This window comes from Geotrypetes seraphini, chromosome 1 (assembly GCF_902459505.1).
Source record: "Geotrypetes seraphini chromosome 1, aGeoSer1.1, whole genome shotgun sequence".
Classification (NCBI taxonomy): Eukaryota; Metazoa; Chordata; class Amphibia; order Gymnophiona; family Dermophiidae; genus Geotrypetes; species Geotrypetes seraphini.
In genome coordinates, this window is record NC_047084.1 from 206,021,816 (window position 1) to 206,037,472 (window position 15,657).

The window sequence follows — 15,657 nt, forward strand, 5'->3', positions numbered from 1 at the left end:
TCTTATAGGAGTGTATTTTACCGTTACTATACAAGTTTCTATGTAGCACAGGAGTGAAGCTTACACCCTTCTATGCTGATGTTTACAGTTCAACTTCCAATCAGTACCTCTCAGTCAAAAAGTAATCTTATACTTATCCTTTTAAACATGGCATACTTTGTTACTTTTTTGTTTTTATACTGTTGAAGTATACAATTCTGAAATAATGAAGAAAAGGGATATAAAAGGGCAGTGAGATCTACCTTGTTCTGTCTCCTAGCAGAATTAACTGCCATTTACTACTTATAAGGAGCAGATTAGAATGAAGGTTAGCATGTAAGCATGTCACATTTTTGCAAAATTCACACTGATGTTCCCAGTTCAACTCCCACTGAAACTAATATATTATAAATATCTTTATAAACATGGCATATTGTGTTTTTATTATTCTTTTAATGATGGTATACTTTGGGTTTATTATGTTAAAGCTTACAATCCTGAAATAATGATAACAAATCAGTAAAAAAAACACATTTTTATATATAACTAACATCGTAGGGACGTCTATCTGGCGTCTATATCAGAAAAAGTGTGATTTTTGGGAACGGGTATCAGACGCCTACCCGACGCCTATGTAACGCTCATTGCAATTTAAGCCGCACAAACATCTAAACTATGCCTAAAACTAGGCACAGTTTACAGAATCGAGGCCTAAGGGCTGGATTTTGTATAGGATGCTTGGTCTCAGAAGCCACCTAAGTGGCTTTTGAGAATCGCACACGGGCATCCTATACAGTATAGAATCGCGTCTGTCATCATGGACAGCACCTAAGCCCACCTAACATCATAATTCTCTAACTGGTATCAATGTCACTGGTGCCGGTTAGAGAATCGGGTTGCTGCTGAGCTGATTATGTCAAGTGAATCTCCTTGCCTTGATGGGTTGGGAGCTGGCTTGGAGGTAGGCTCCAAAGGGTGGTGGTGAACGGCACCCCCTCCGAAATGACGGAGGTGATTAGTGGAGTACCACAGGGCTCAGTCTTGGGCCCAATCCTATTCAACATCTTTATAAGAGACTTGGCAGAAGGGCTTCGAGGTAAAATAACATTATTCGCCGATGACGCCAAACTGAGTAATGTAGTGGGCAAATGCACAACAGACGAAGATTCAGTGCCCGACAACATGATGCACGACCTACTCCTACTGGAGCGATGGTCTAGGACATGGCAACTCAACTTCAATGCCAAAAAATGCAAAGTTATGCACCTGGGCAGCCAGAATCCATGCAAGTCTTATACCCTTAATGGCGAGATCCTAGCAAAAACGGTAGCAGAACGAGACTTGGGGGTAATCGTCAGTGAGGACATGAAGTCTGCCAATCAAGTGGAGCAGGCTTCGTCCAAGGCAAGACAAATCATGGGCTGCATACGAAGGGGTTTCGTCAGTCGTAAGGCGGAAGTCATTATGCCATTGTATAGATCCATGGTGAGGCCCCACCTGGAATACTGTGTGCAATTCTGGAGGCCGCATTATCGCAAGGATGTGCTGAGACTGGAGTCGGTGCAAAGAATGGCCACCCGGATGGTCTCGGGACTCAAGGATCTACCATACGAAAAACGGCTTGACAAATTACAGCTATACTCGCTCGAAGAGCGCAGAGAGAGGGGGGACATGATCGAGACGTTCAAGTATCTTACGGGCCGCATCGAGGCGGAGGAAGATATCTTCTTTTTCAAGGTTCCCACGACAACAAGAGGGCATCCGTTGAAAATCAGGGGCGGGAAACTACGAGGTGACACCAGGAAATTATTTTTCACTGAAAGAGTGGTTGATCGCTGGAATAGTCTTCCACTACAGGTGATTGAGGCCAGCAGCGTGCCTGATTTTAAGGCCAAATGGGATCGGCACATGGGATCTATTCACAGGGCAAAGGTAGGGGAGGGACATTAAGGTGGGCAGACTAGATGGGCCGTGGGCCCTTATCTGCCGTCTATTTCTATGTTTCTATGTTTCTATGATCAGTTTTGTATCTGTGGCAGGGAATCCGTCGTCATCGTCCCCCTGTCCCATGAAGACTACTGGCAGGAGGGACGCCCAATTCCTCCTTCTGGAACCCCTAAAACTGCTCCATCCCCAAATGTCTGTGGCAGGAGGAGTGCCCAATTCCTTCTTCCCCCCCCCAAGACATCCCGAAGCCACAACCTCCCCAACCCTGAATGCCTTCGGCACGAGGCAGCAAATTGTTACCACTCTCCCCGAGACATTCCCTGGCAGGAGGGATGCCCAGTCTCTCCTGCCGGAACCCCGTTTATAATATATGGGCCACAAAGAATACTGTTTCTGGAAGACATTCTAACATTTTATACCAAAAGTCTTAAAAGCAAAATCTTAAATGTTTAATATATAATATCCTTTATTTAGGATATACTGTATATAACCCGGAGGTACTATGTAAAAAATTATTTCTTAAGACTGTACTACTGCTTATTAAACAAAGTAGTGATAAATGATACAGGGTCATATAACTAATTATGCCTTAAAGGTGTTTACACACCTTGTGCTACTGATGGTAGAGATGCTATCTAGAAAGCCATAAACCTTTTGAATGATATTAAATGGTTTATCATTTATTTTCAAGTGGCTGGCACAAAATGCAATAATCCATATATTTTGCTGTAATAAAGATAACGTTGAAGCACCTATTAAAAGATTTAATTACATTTAGGAATAGTTTCCAGTGAGAAGGTTCTGCTAGAATTCCTCTGTTTGTTACCAATGATTTTTATATCATCTGAATAGTCTATATTTTATTTCTATAAATATGATAATGTAATTACATTCTCTAAGATATATTTTTGAAGGCATAAGGGCATTCAGTTTTCAGTATTTCTTCTGATGGCATAAAATAGGCTGAAATACATTGGACACAGTTGCTTACTGCTCTGCTTCTGATACTCACCTATCTTGTATTGTAAATGCAGGAAAATATCCAAAGTAATAGTCAGCTCTTTTGTAGACACAGTCTTTAGGTGTTTCCATATGTAGCAAGGGCTAAAATGTTATGGAAGAAAGATTTTCTTTAAATGAAAGGCTGGGTTCTTCTTGTGGGAATCGCTTTTTAATTTGAGGATCCCATTGTTAATTACCAGGAGATGAAATAAGTGTTTTTTTGATCCCACTTAACTTGAACAACTTCTTGTAGATAAAGAAGTGTCATGAATAAAGGTAGGGGGGAATTACTTTTTGGGTCTAGTGATTAACATAATTCAAGCATTGCCATACTGGAACAAACCAAAGGCTCATCAAGCCCAGTATCCTGTTTCCAATCCAGGTCATAAGTACCTGGCAAGATCCCAAAAGAGTAAAACAGATTTAATGCTGCTTATTCTAGAAATAAGCAATGGATTTTCCATCAAAATAATAGCTTAAGAACTTTTCTTTTAGGAAATGATCCAAACTTTTTTTTAAACCTTTCTAAGCTAACTGCTTTTACCATATTCTCTGGCAACAAATTCCAGAGTTTACATGTTGAGTGAAGAAATGTTTTCTATGGTTTGTTTTAAATTTGTTGCTTAGTAGCTTCATTGCATGCCCCCTAGGGCTAGTATTTTTGGAAAGGGGAAATAAGCAATTCAGTTATCCATTCTATTCCATTCAGTATTTTATAGACCTCTATCATATCTCCCCTGAGTTGTCTCTTTTCCAAGCTGAAGAGCTCTAGCTGCTATAGCCTTTCTTCAAAGGGAATTTTTTCATCCCCTTAATTACTGTTGTCACCCTTCACTGTACATAATGCTTATATGCACTTTAAAGTCTGCTGGACAAATTCTTTTGCTGATCTTGTGTAGTAAATTGTCCGCAGATATTAACAGACATTATCAGGATGGTTAGCACAACCTTGTCTGTTCAAAATAATTATAATATCTTAGACAAAAACAAACAAAATATAAAAATTTAAGGTAGAAAAAGCAGCACAATCACTTTTTAGTATAAACTTTCAAATTATTGGTATATGTGATTGATGAGCTGTCCTAAAATGCAATATTGTGTTAGAGAAACAGTAAAATACCAACGCTTCACGGTAGCGTTATGACAAAAATGATACAAACACATAAGCATAACTTAAAAACAGGATTTAGAGTCAGCATGTGGCCTTTGTAAAGGTACAGGTGACAGAACTCCAGTAGCAAAATGATTGTTGACCAGTGTAATCAGTTATCTTTAGTCCCTACATCAATTACATTGGAATCTGGAACTTCTCTTAAAGTTGAAAAACAACCAAAGTATTTTGGTGTTATTTTGGACCCTTCCTTGACATACAAGGATCAAATCACAAATTTATGGAATAAAACCAGGTGACAGTTGAAATTGGTGAAATCTTATTTTTTTTTTAACATCATTTAGCATTGGTGGTTCAGATGTTGATATTATCACAACTTGATTATTGTAATTCTTTGTATTTGAACTTGAACTCAAAAATAGTAAGAAAAAATTGCAGCAGATTCAAAATAGTGCAGTGAGATTGACATATGGTCCGAAGAGATACAAAGCCTTTTTTCTTGTTTAAATACCCACGAGGTAACTTACCCCCATGCAGTTTCTCCATCTTCATAGCCTAATTGTTGGCTGGTGTGTGAGGGGTTCTGAGACTTTTTCTTACCTCGTGGGATTCTTGGTTTTGAAATTTGGCCTAGGTACTAGATCTTTATTTTTTGAACATTGCCACTACAAATATTCTCTTGAAATTTCAGTAAGCTTGGAATTTCATGTATGCTGTGGTGTTTTTGAGGGAGTGGTATTATTAGTTGTGTGAACCTCATATATTTGTGTTTTTAGCTCATACTTTAATCTGTGTACCCTACATCATCTGGACCCCTGAGGAAGGCAGTTTTGCTGAAACACGGACCGTGTAGAGTCCGGCAAGACAATCATACGTGCATTACAAATTCAGACTTTTATTTGTATTTTTATTGTAAAGAGCATATAATAAATCATCTTTCAGAACATCCACATCCACAGTCTTTTGTTTTTATCTCTATATTTATAAAAAAAACATCATTGGCTGTTTGTCTGATTCATCATATTATACAGGCAGAGACTTCTGATCTTCTTGCATAGTTCCTTCCACATTTGCATTATTCATCTAATAAACTGTGTAATAAATTTTTATTGCAGTTTCTCCCTTTTAGAGGTATATGCTACATATGCTGATATTGTTATTTGGAATGATTTACTTGTACAAATAAGGACAGAAGTTAGTTATTGGAAGTTTTGTATAATATTGAAATACATTTTTATATGATAGATTGTAAAGTTAGCATTATGGCTTCTTTTTGAGGTAAATTGCCTTGAACTAAATGGTATTAGAGTGATTCATAAATCTTGTATTAGATTAGATACTGTAGTACTCATAATCAATGTGGATTTTTGTGTGCTTTACTCATGGTCTGTCTAAACTCTGCCAATATGCATACCTTAAAGTATGCACCATCAAAACATGGCCTGTACTTTACTAATAGAATTCTTTAATAAGTCATTTGCACATATAATTGGCCCCTTATGCATGTAAATGACTAGAATACCACAATTTATATATGTATGTACTTTTTGTACGCTTAGAACTAGGTGAGTCCTTATAGAATTATCTTTTAATAGTCAATATTTGATTGAAGCCTCCAGGAGGGTTTTGTTAAATAAATCCAATCCTACATCCAATAAAATCATTGGACAAATAATATTCCAATCCAAAACAAGATGAGTATGCTAATTGTCCAAAAATACAGTTAAAAACAATGTGATACTATGTAAAGGAGGCAATTCCACGGGAGCTGTACCTCCATTTTAACTTATAGATATGATAAAGATCTAACAATCAATAGACTTCTCTAATATGCAGAAATCAATTTGACTGTTCACATTGGATCTCACAATGTATACACCTATTATCTTGCTCCCTTTTATGAAGCCATGTTAGCATTTTTTTTTAACTCCGGACATGGCGATAAAAGCTCTACCGCTCATAGAATTCCTCTGAGTGTCAGAACTTTTACTGCTGTGGCCAGTGATAAAAAATGTTTATGCGGCTTCATAAAATGGGCGTCTAAAATAATTGGGCCAATAGCATAGTTGCCCCAGCTCCATAATCTAATCAAGACAAAAATACATGACAAAAGAGTCTAGGAGGATAATATATTTATTATAGAGAAGTGGTTCAGATTTAAAAACAACCTGAGAAAGATGAGTTTATAGACTGGATTTGAATATAACAAGAAAAGGAAGAGGGAGTATGATGCGTCAACTCAGGCATGCAGATGGCACATCAACGTAGGTCAAAGACTTAGCAAGGTTGAATGAGCAGAGTCATGAGTTACCAATGGAGGAGAAAGGTACAGATTAGAGTGACTTGCCAGATGATCAGATTTAATGAGAAGTGATGTTGGGAAAGAAAAGATAAATAATGAGAAGCTGTAGAGTGAATATATGTAAGCAATAGAAGCTTGACTGTATGCAGAGATAAATGGGAAGCCAGGACAATAACTAAGGAAAGGGATTACATGGTCATAAAAGATGTCACAGAGCTGCATTTTGAACAGATTGTAGTGGAGAAAGATAGTTCTGTAGGAGACCCAATGCTAAGGTTGTAGTAATCTAAGAAGGAGGCGATGATACGTAGAATGGATGAGCATTATGGAACCATACTCAAAAAAGGAAGGACTGATTATAGATGTTTTGCATTTATCTCATGCATTTTCAGTATTAGCTAAAGGTGGGAAAGATTCAGGTGAAGTGTTTTTCTCCATACTGCCAGATGGTTTGCAGTGTAAATTTGTACTTGAGACGATGGAGAGCTAAGTAACTTGCCCATAGTTCCAAGGCAAAACTGAGGGAAGTAACACTGAAAAAGAATAAATAACACACTTTAACAGTATTTTACATATGTTTAGAGAAGAAGAGAAGTTTTAGGTATATGCACAGGAACAAAATCAATTTATGGATATTTTGACCAATTTTCAGATCATTTATATATGGTTCCTTTTACAAAGCTACCTCTACCACAGCTTTGTAAAAACCAGCAATAGTTTGTTTCAGAAATGTATGTGTATAAACTTTGATTAGTGTCTAGGAAAGTTTAATGTGGGTAACTTTATATGCACTAATTTTGTTTTGGAAACCTACCCCATTTGTGCGCTGACCCTCAAATTCTGTATATGGTGCCAATGCACACAGCCAATTTCAGTGCACGACCTAATTGTTTAACAAGCCTAATCACACTGATAATTAACACCTCATAAATTATGCTAATTGGCACTAATTAAAAGTTAAGACACAATTTTGAAAGTGCAATTCTATTAAAAGTATGTACCAATTCTACTGTGTGAATTTGAAAAGGGGGGCATGGCCAGGGGAGGGCGTGTGAGGATTGTGGGCATTCCTAAAAGTTAGGCACACTGTTATAGAATACTCCCAATGTGTGCACAAGTTCGGAGCAGGGATTTGGACCTGGTTTTTCTTGGCCTAAATGGGTACGCTTAAACATTATATGATGCATTGGTGTTTAGCACGATTCTATAAAAGGTACATGCACCCTGTAGAATTGAACTAAGTGCTGTTCTAGTTGGTACTGATTTTTTTGGGTGCTATATGTAGAATCAGGCCCTGAGAGCTAGATTCTATAAGTGGTGCCTACATTGAGGATGTCTAGCAAAGCCTAACAAAAATCTGCACGCAACTTAAATTGTATTAATTAGTTTAAATGACATGGTAATTGATCGCAAACAAAACAAAACTGCAGATCTGTACAAGACGTAGGCCAAATTTATTAATGACAAAAAATAAAATTTATTAATCACAAAAATTTTTTATATGCAAACCCTTTTACCAATCAAGGGACCCGACACGGTCCGTGTTTCGGACACACCTTCGTCAGGGGTCCATGGTAAAAGTAGTTGGTAAAAGGGTTTGCATATAAAAAATTTTTGTGATTAATACATTTTATTTTTTGTCATTAATAAATTTGGCCTACGTCTTGTACAGATCTGCAGTTTTGTTTTGTTTGCTCTCGGTTGTTTTTGACTGCAGTTTAGGTTGGACCTTCTTTTGTTCTTTAGCATGGTAATTGATCGCACCATTGAAATTAATTGAAAAAAAAAATCTTTGAAAATTAATCAATTAAGAGTTCTGCGCAGCACTCAGATTGGTACCTAGCAATGTCTAAGTCCAGATACCCTTTAATGCCTTACTATACCTTCCTGAAAAGTAGACATAGCTAGGAGCAGAGAATGGGCATGATTGACTTAGGCGTCACTAGGCATCCATGTTAGGCACTGGTAAATTAGGAATATACTGGCGCCTACCTCTAGAATGCCTAGAAGCACCTATGTCTGCTTAGGCATCACTGGATGTGATTCTATAAACAGTGCCTAGCAGTTGATTGACAACCATGTGGAGCAGCAGCCTATCTTGACTGAATTTATCTAATCTTTCATTTGTGTGTTGCTCATACCTAGTTAGGCTCAAGGCAACATACAGAGTGGGGTTAAAAAGGGGTCAGGGGGGAACTTAGAAAGAAGGCCTTAATTGAGGGGTGAGGAGAAGAAAGAGGGTGAGAAACTCAGTTCGTGAGGAGTTAACCACTTTGTCCAGACTTAGAAGTGGTTAGGTTCTATTCTGATGGAGGCGTGTTGATTCAGCTGTCAAAGAGGAAGGTTTTCAACTTCTTCCAGAATGACGTGTGGTCAGTTTCTTTTCTGATCTCTTCTGGTAGGTCATTCCAAACTTTTACGCCCATGAATTTAGGTGCAATTCTGTAACCAGCACTGTTGTGTGATTGACACATGATCAGTGGCCGCTTTTTAGGTGGCCACCGACATAAATGCTGGTTACAGAATCTGGCCCTAAATGCTCTGACACTCATAGAACATTTAGCTCCCCAGATTGTGTTAAAAACCTCTACTGCAACTTAGTAAAAGGGGAGGGTGGTGTGTGCTGTGTTAGCACACACTAATGATTAGTGCATGCTAAATGCTAAGGTGCCTATAGGAATATAGTGGGCATTTTACCGTTTACCACATGCTAATCATTAGCATGTGCCTTAGTAAGAGGACCCCTTAGTGTGCGCTAAATCGTTTAGCATCCATTCATGAATTCCCCCCTTAGACTGTTATCTAAATACTAGGTTTCAATATGACTTTTTATTTATTTTTTTAGTTATTGCTATATTATTCAGCTGTTACATATTTTTGGTGGATTATCTTTATAGTTCAAAAATATCACATAGTTGACCAGAGTGTAAGTTTCTGAAGTTCCGTATTTTGTATCTGAAGATCTGAAAACACTATCTTTGGAAAATTTGTTTTGGCAATACTGACACAAAAATAATTAATAAAAGACAAATTTAATGTGATAATCAATCATGTGGTTAGATGTTAAATGAACTAGATTTAGCCACAGATGTTAACAGAAATGGTATGCAGAGAACACAGCCAAAAAACGTGCAATGCATGCACTGATTTCTTAAAAAAATTCAGACAATATTTAAAGAAATGGGCACTGAATAAATGTCATTGAATTACTTACCCACTTATCTTTATATCCAATGCTCATTTATGTTCTCTTTTAGGACCCCTTTTACAAAGCCGCAGTAGCGATGTTGCTGCGGTAAATGCATCAAAGTCCATAAGAATTGAATGGACTTCAATGAATTTGCTGCGACAGCATCACTACTGTGGCGTTGTAAAAGGAGCCTTTAGGTAGGGATAAAATAACAATTTAAGATGTCTTTACTAAACTGCAGTAAAAAAAAAGAAAAAAAAAAAGGCCTTAGCATGCCCTTACGTAGGTTAATTTTTTCCATGCACTAAGGCCATTTTTACCAGAGCTATAAAAATCTTGATTTTCTCTTTTTATCCATTTATAACTATCCCCCTCTTTTACAAAGGTACGCTATGCTTTTTAGCACACACTAAATATTAGCGCGTGTTAAACATGCACTAAATGCTGACGCGTGCATGTTATCCTATGGATGTGTTAGTGGTTAGCACACACGTTGATTTAGCATGTGCTAAATCTACACTAAAACGATTAGCACACCTTTGTAAAGGAGAACCTAGGTGCTTATGTTTTTATTAGCATGTGGCCATTTTTAAAGTTTACCTTGGAAACACTTACCAATACCTATTTTGTAGGCACTAATGCCCTGATTCGGTCACCTACAGGTAGGTGCCAAGATAGGAATGCTTATTGACCTAAATGTCTAAATTCTTCTTTTTTTAATTGACGTTCCTACCCCCCCCCCTTTTTACAAAGGCATGGAAGTGGCTGCCACACAACAAATTCTCCAATACCCATTGAATCTCTATGGGTGTTGGAACGATTACCATGCCTTGCCGTGATAATCACCTTTATAAAAGGGGGCCTTAATTGGCACTTATAATTGAAAAAGCCATTATAACCAGGGCAGGATTAACCAATAGGCCCAGTAGGCACGTGCCTAGGGCCCAAAATGGTCAGGGGGGGCCGATGAAGGAGGGCATCAACATTGTTTTTTCCAAATTGCAATGGGCCCCTCCAGCATCGATCGGCAATGTAGGCTTCCCAGATCAGCAACGTGGCTCCCCCCCCCCCCCCCGTCAACAAAAAGTAAGACAAGCAAGCAACGCGGGTAAGAAAGGCAACGGGAACTATAATTTTGCAAGCGGTGCTGCTTGCCCAAAGCTTCCCTCTGACACAGCTTCCTGTTTGCACCTTTGTGCATGGTGGGGTGGGGCGGAGAGGGGGCCCAGTGTAGTGTGCCTAGGGGCCTTCGACGAATTAATCCTGCCCTAATTATAACCCAATTAAAAATGATTAAAAATTTAATTAGATGGTAGGTTCTTAACTCAGTAGGCATCTACACCGAGGTGCTTACCAGCAAGTAGGTTTGGTTAGAGACAATTTTGGAGCAGAGTTTTATGGAATGGTGGACATATTTTTCTTTTAATTAAGATTTGTCCTGTTAATTCCCAAAGTTCTAAAAATCACATCATTCTACTGGTAATCCCATAATTTACCTGCATGTTACAGCAAATAAACAAAAATTACACACTATAGTTATCAAAGAAAACTAAGCTTAAGGGGGTGAAGAACTTATGTTCATGACAGAAGAGCGGGACTTGAGTGTGATTGTATGTGATGATCTTAAGGTTGCCAAACAAGTTGAAAAGGTGATGGCAAAATTTAGAAGGATGCAAGGGAAGCATAGGAAGAAGTATGGCCAGTAGGAAAAAGGATGCATTGATGCCCCTGTATAAGACTCTGGTGAGACCTCATTTAGAATAGTGTGTATAATTCTTGAGAGCACACCTTCAAAAAGATATAAAAAGGATGGAGTCGGTCTAGAGGAAGGCTACTAAAATGGTGCATTGTCTTCGTCATAAGGCGTATGGGGATAGTCTTAAAGATCTCACTATGTATACTTTGGAGGAAAGGTGGGAAAAGATAGATATGATAGAGATGTTTTAAATACCTACGTGGCATAAATGCACATGAGTCTAGTCTCTTTCATTTGAAAGGAAGCTCTGGAAGGAGAGGGCATAGGATGAAGTTAGAGGCGATAGGCTCAGGAGTAATCTACAGAAAGGATGGCAAATGAAAGAGGCTTGACTCATGCACATTTACGCCATAGGTCCCTTTACTACGCTTATTTACATTTACTTAGGAGTCCTTTTACTAATGTGCTTGAACCAATTTTGCAAGATAACAATTAGCACACATTAAATGCTAAGATGCCTATTATAGAAACATAGAACATGATGGCAGAAAAGGGCCACGGCCCATCTAGTCTGCCCACACTAATGGCCCACCCCCTAACTACCTCCATGAAGAGATCCCACATGCCAATCCCATCTTTTCTTAAAATCTGGCACGCTGCTGGCCTCAATTACCTGTTGTGGAAGATTATATCGCTAACCAATTTAGCATGTAGTAAATGCTAACACCCATAGGGATATAATGGACATATTAGCATTTAACTCATGTTAATTGTTAATTTGAGCACACTAGTAAAAGGACTCCTAAGTAAATGTAACTAATTACCATACTTAAGTAAAAGTTTTGTCATTTGTAAAGAAATACAGCATAACATTTGGTACTTTTACTGAAGTAATAATCAAATTCTATTGCTTTTACTCAGTTACATTTGAGGCTTGAAGTACAAAGTAACAACAGAAGCAAGATATAAATTATGATTCTTCAGTAAATCAAATGGGAACAGGATTTTCCTATGGCAAACCTTGTCACTAAATAGTGGATCATCTCATCTTAAATGTTGCTGTTTGGTAAATATAGCATATAAGAACACTGGAATTGGTTGTTCTTGTTGAAGACATACTGTATGTCTCTATCACAACAGACTGCTGGTCATTGCATGGGAAATTTTACATTAGGCTGACTGTCCACTGGATTGATAGTCTTTAGAGAGGAAGTCTATTTGTCTGGCCTTAAAACTGAATGGTTCCCACACATTTGGGACCAAATTATCTAAATGGCACCGTAAGGTAGATGGCAGTAGGTGCATTACCGCTATCTAACTTAATCCTTTTTATTGGTGTTTTTTGATGCAATAATTGACTGCATTGTTTAAAACCAAAGTGCCATTAAAAAAATATAGGTGCCTGAAGATGCCTACAAAAAAGGATGCCATGATTGCATCTACGGAGGCGCGTAAGGTCAAAGCCGGCGTGGTTTAAGATGAAATGACCTTAGCAGTCATTAGGCGCCTCTGTAGATTAGATTCTTGTCAAACATAGGCACCGGGAATGTAGACATTCAATATTCTGGCCTACATTACCGTAGGAGTGATTCTGGAAATGGCACAATAGCATGACTGATATGCAATTGCTGGTGTTATTTTAGGCGGCCACCGATGTAGGCACCTTTTGCAGAATACAGTCCTTGATGGTCTTGCATCAGGTCTCAAAGATTTTCAAACAGAGTTTGCCATCAGTTGAAAAATTGTTAGAATAACAACAGACAGTGATTCCAGTTTTGAGAAATCCTTCTTTGTAATTGGACAGCATGACGATGATAATGGAAATAAAGATGAAGATGCAAGTGATAAATTAGACAGCGTTAATTCTAATGAGATGATGACAGTAATGATGACAAAGTATTCTTTGCTATACGTAAGTCAAGTGTTTCAGAGATTCCTGTGATTAAAACCTGCAGACTCATTCAGAAGATAACAGTAATATTGAAGCCTGGCCTGATTTGAAAGAACTTTATATCATACTGAATAATCCACTTTTTACTAGTGTGATCGTTTTACACCTTTTTAGCTGTGCTGGATTATAAAGTTATGGATTAAGAACTGGTTGAAATACAGAAAACTGAGAGTAGGTTTAAATGGTCAATACTCTCAATGGAGAAGGGTAAATAGTGGGGTTCCACATACAAAAGCCAAAAGAGCTATGAATCAAATTATGAAAACAGTACAGCTACCTGTTGAAAGGAGGAAAAGCCTCAGAACCCCATTCGGGAAGGAACCCTCCTCTAACAGGCAGCAAAGATCGATACTACCATCACCATTCTACTGACCAAATCAATAGACACTAAAGTATTCCGAAAAGAAATCAAAACTCATCTCTTCAAAAAACACTTCCCATCATCATAACCTCACAAAAGTATTAGAAAATGCTCTCATGACCACCCTACCACCACCACCAGCAACACCTTGAATCCGGACAGTATTATCTCTATTCGTCTAAACAACAGAATCCGGACAATATTATCTCTATTCGTCTAAACAACCTATCACTATCTACTATCTGCTATCAATTTCTCCTGGAAAAGTCCAGAATAACAATTGTAACTTGACGCATTCTTGACGCATTCTTGACTACAATGATACTTGAAATGTCCAGTCTTCTAACTTGTAATCCGCTTAGAACCGCAAGGCACAAGCGGAATAGAAATCACTAATGTAATGTAATGTAATGTAACTAGAGAGGTAAATAACTTCATCAGCTTGAAACCTTCCTTCAAGCCAGTGTTACAGCTGATATTGGAATAGCAAATTCAAAGCCCTATTGTTCACAATTTTCAATTGTGGGCTGTTCTAGTATTACTTCAAATGTTAATCACAGTTGCACATTACAGTACAGTACAGTAGCAATTACAATAGTCCTATCATTAGTAGATTGGCATTTAATTGTACAACTGTATCATTTTGTTGGACACTTACCTGCAGTGATGTGTGGTAATGTTTTCAACAAGGAATTCAGTACATTTGCAAAAGAACAAGAGAGACTCAATGGCACTAACATAGCACCTTCTACCTCCCCCCCAAAACTGGGGTTCAGCAGCCTCTACCCAGTATTTTTCAACCTATGCATGTATGTGCCAGTATGCATAAATACTGGTTTGGTTTTGCAATTGAGCATGGCCTTTTATTAAATACAGTGGCAAACAGAACCAGTGTACAACTAGATACATATGGCCCACATAGCACTAGAAAAGAAAAGTAAATTTTCCAGCACACCGAAAACAAAACTGTTATTCAAAGGGGTTCATCGTGCCCAGCAGTCCGCTCCCGCGGCGGCCCCCCAGGTCCATGACCTATAAGTGATCATTTACCTTGTATTCCCTAATCATTTAATATTCTGTATAGTAACCCTCTATCTATACCCTTCAATCCCTTTCTCCTTCAGGAAATCATCCAAACCCTTTTTGAAACCCAATATCGTACTCTGTCCTACCAACTCCTCTGGAAGCGCATTCCAGGTGTCCACCACCCTCTGAGTGAAGTAGTCATTTAAAGAGCCACAATTAAGTGCATAAGCCAACTCTCTCCATTTTGGATATCAGGGATGGTTTTAAACACCATACAGCCAATATTCAGCCAGTGATGGTCTGTTGTTTTCTTAAACGCTGACAGTCATTGTATAAGGAGAGTTAGAATATATTGTAATAAATGAAAAGATAGATATAATAGTCATCTCTGAGACCTGATGAAAGGAAGATAACCAATGGGACACTGTCATACCAGGATACAAACTATATCGCCATGATAGGGTGGATCAAATTGGTGGAGGCGTAGCGTTGTATGTTAAGGATAGGGTTACCAGATGTTCAGATTTTCCCGGACAGGTCTTCCTTTTAGAGCACAAACCTGGCACTTTGTCCGGGTTTTGAAAAGCTTCCAGCTAGGAGCGACGTCGGGATGGCATCTGCGCATGCAAGGATGAACCACGGTAATGTCACACGCATGTGTGCATGTGTGATGGCATCACATCATATCAACGCATGCACAGATGCCCTGCCGACAAGAGAATAGGCTGAGGGGATGGGGATGGAGGCAGGACAGTGCATGACTTGGGCAGAACTGGGTGGGGAAAAGCGGGACTGTGTGGGCTTGGGGGTGGAGCCATTGGGTCCATATTTTAGATCCGGAAAATTCGAATCGCTATGGGTAAAAATTCCATATGTAAAGGGGAAAAGGATAGTGACATAAATGTTCTACCATCCGCCTGACCAGAATGAATCCATAGATGCTGAAATGTTATCAGAAACTAGGGAGGCTAGCAAATTGGGTAACAGAATAATAATGGGTGATTCCCTTCTTGGTTTCTTGCTTTGAATATACCTAAACAAAAAAAAATTACTGTGCGTTTTTGCTTCCAGTGCAATCTTCTTTTCAAGGTC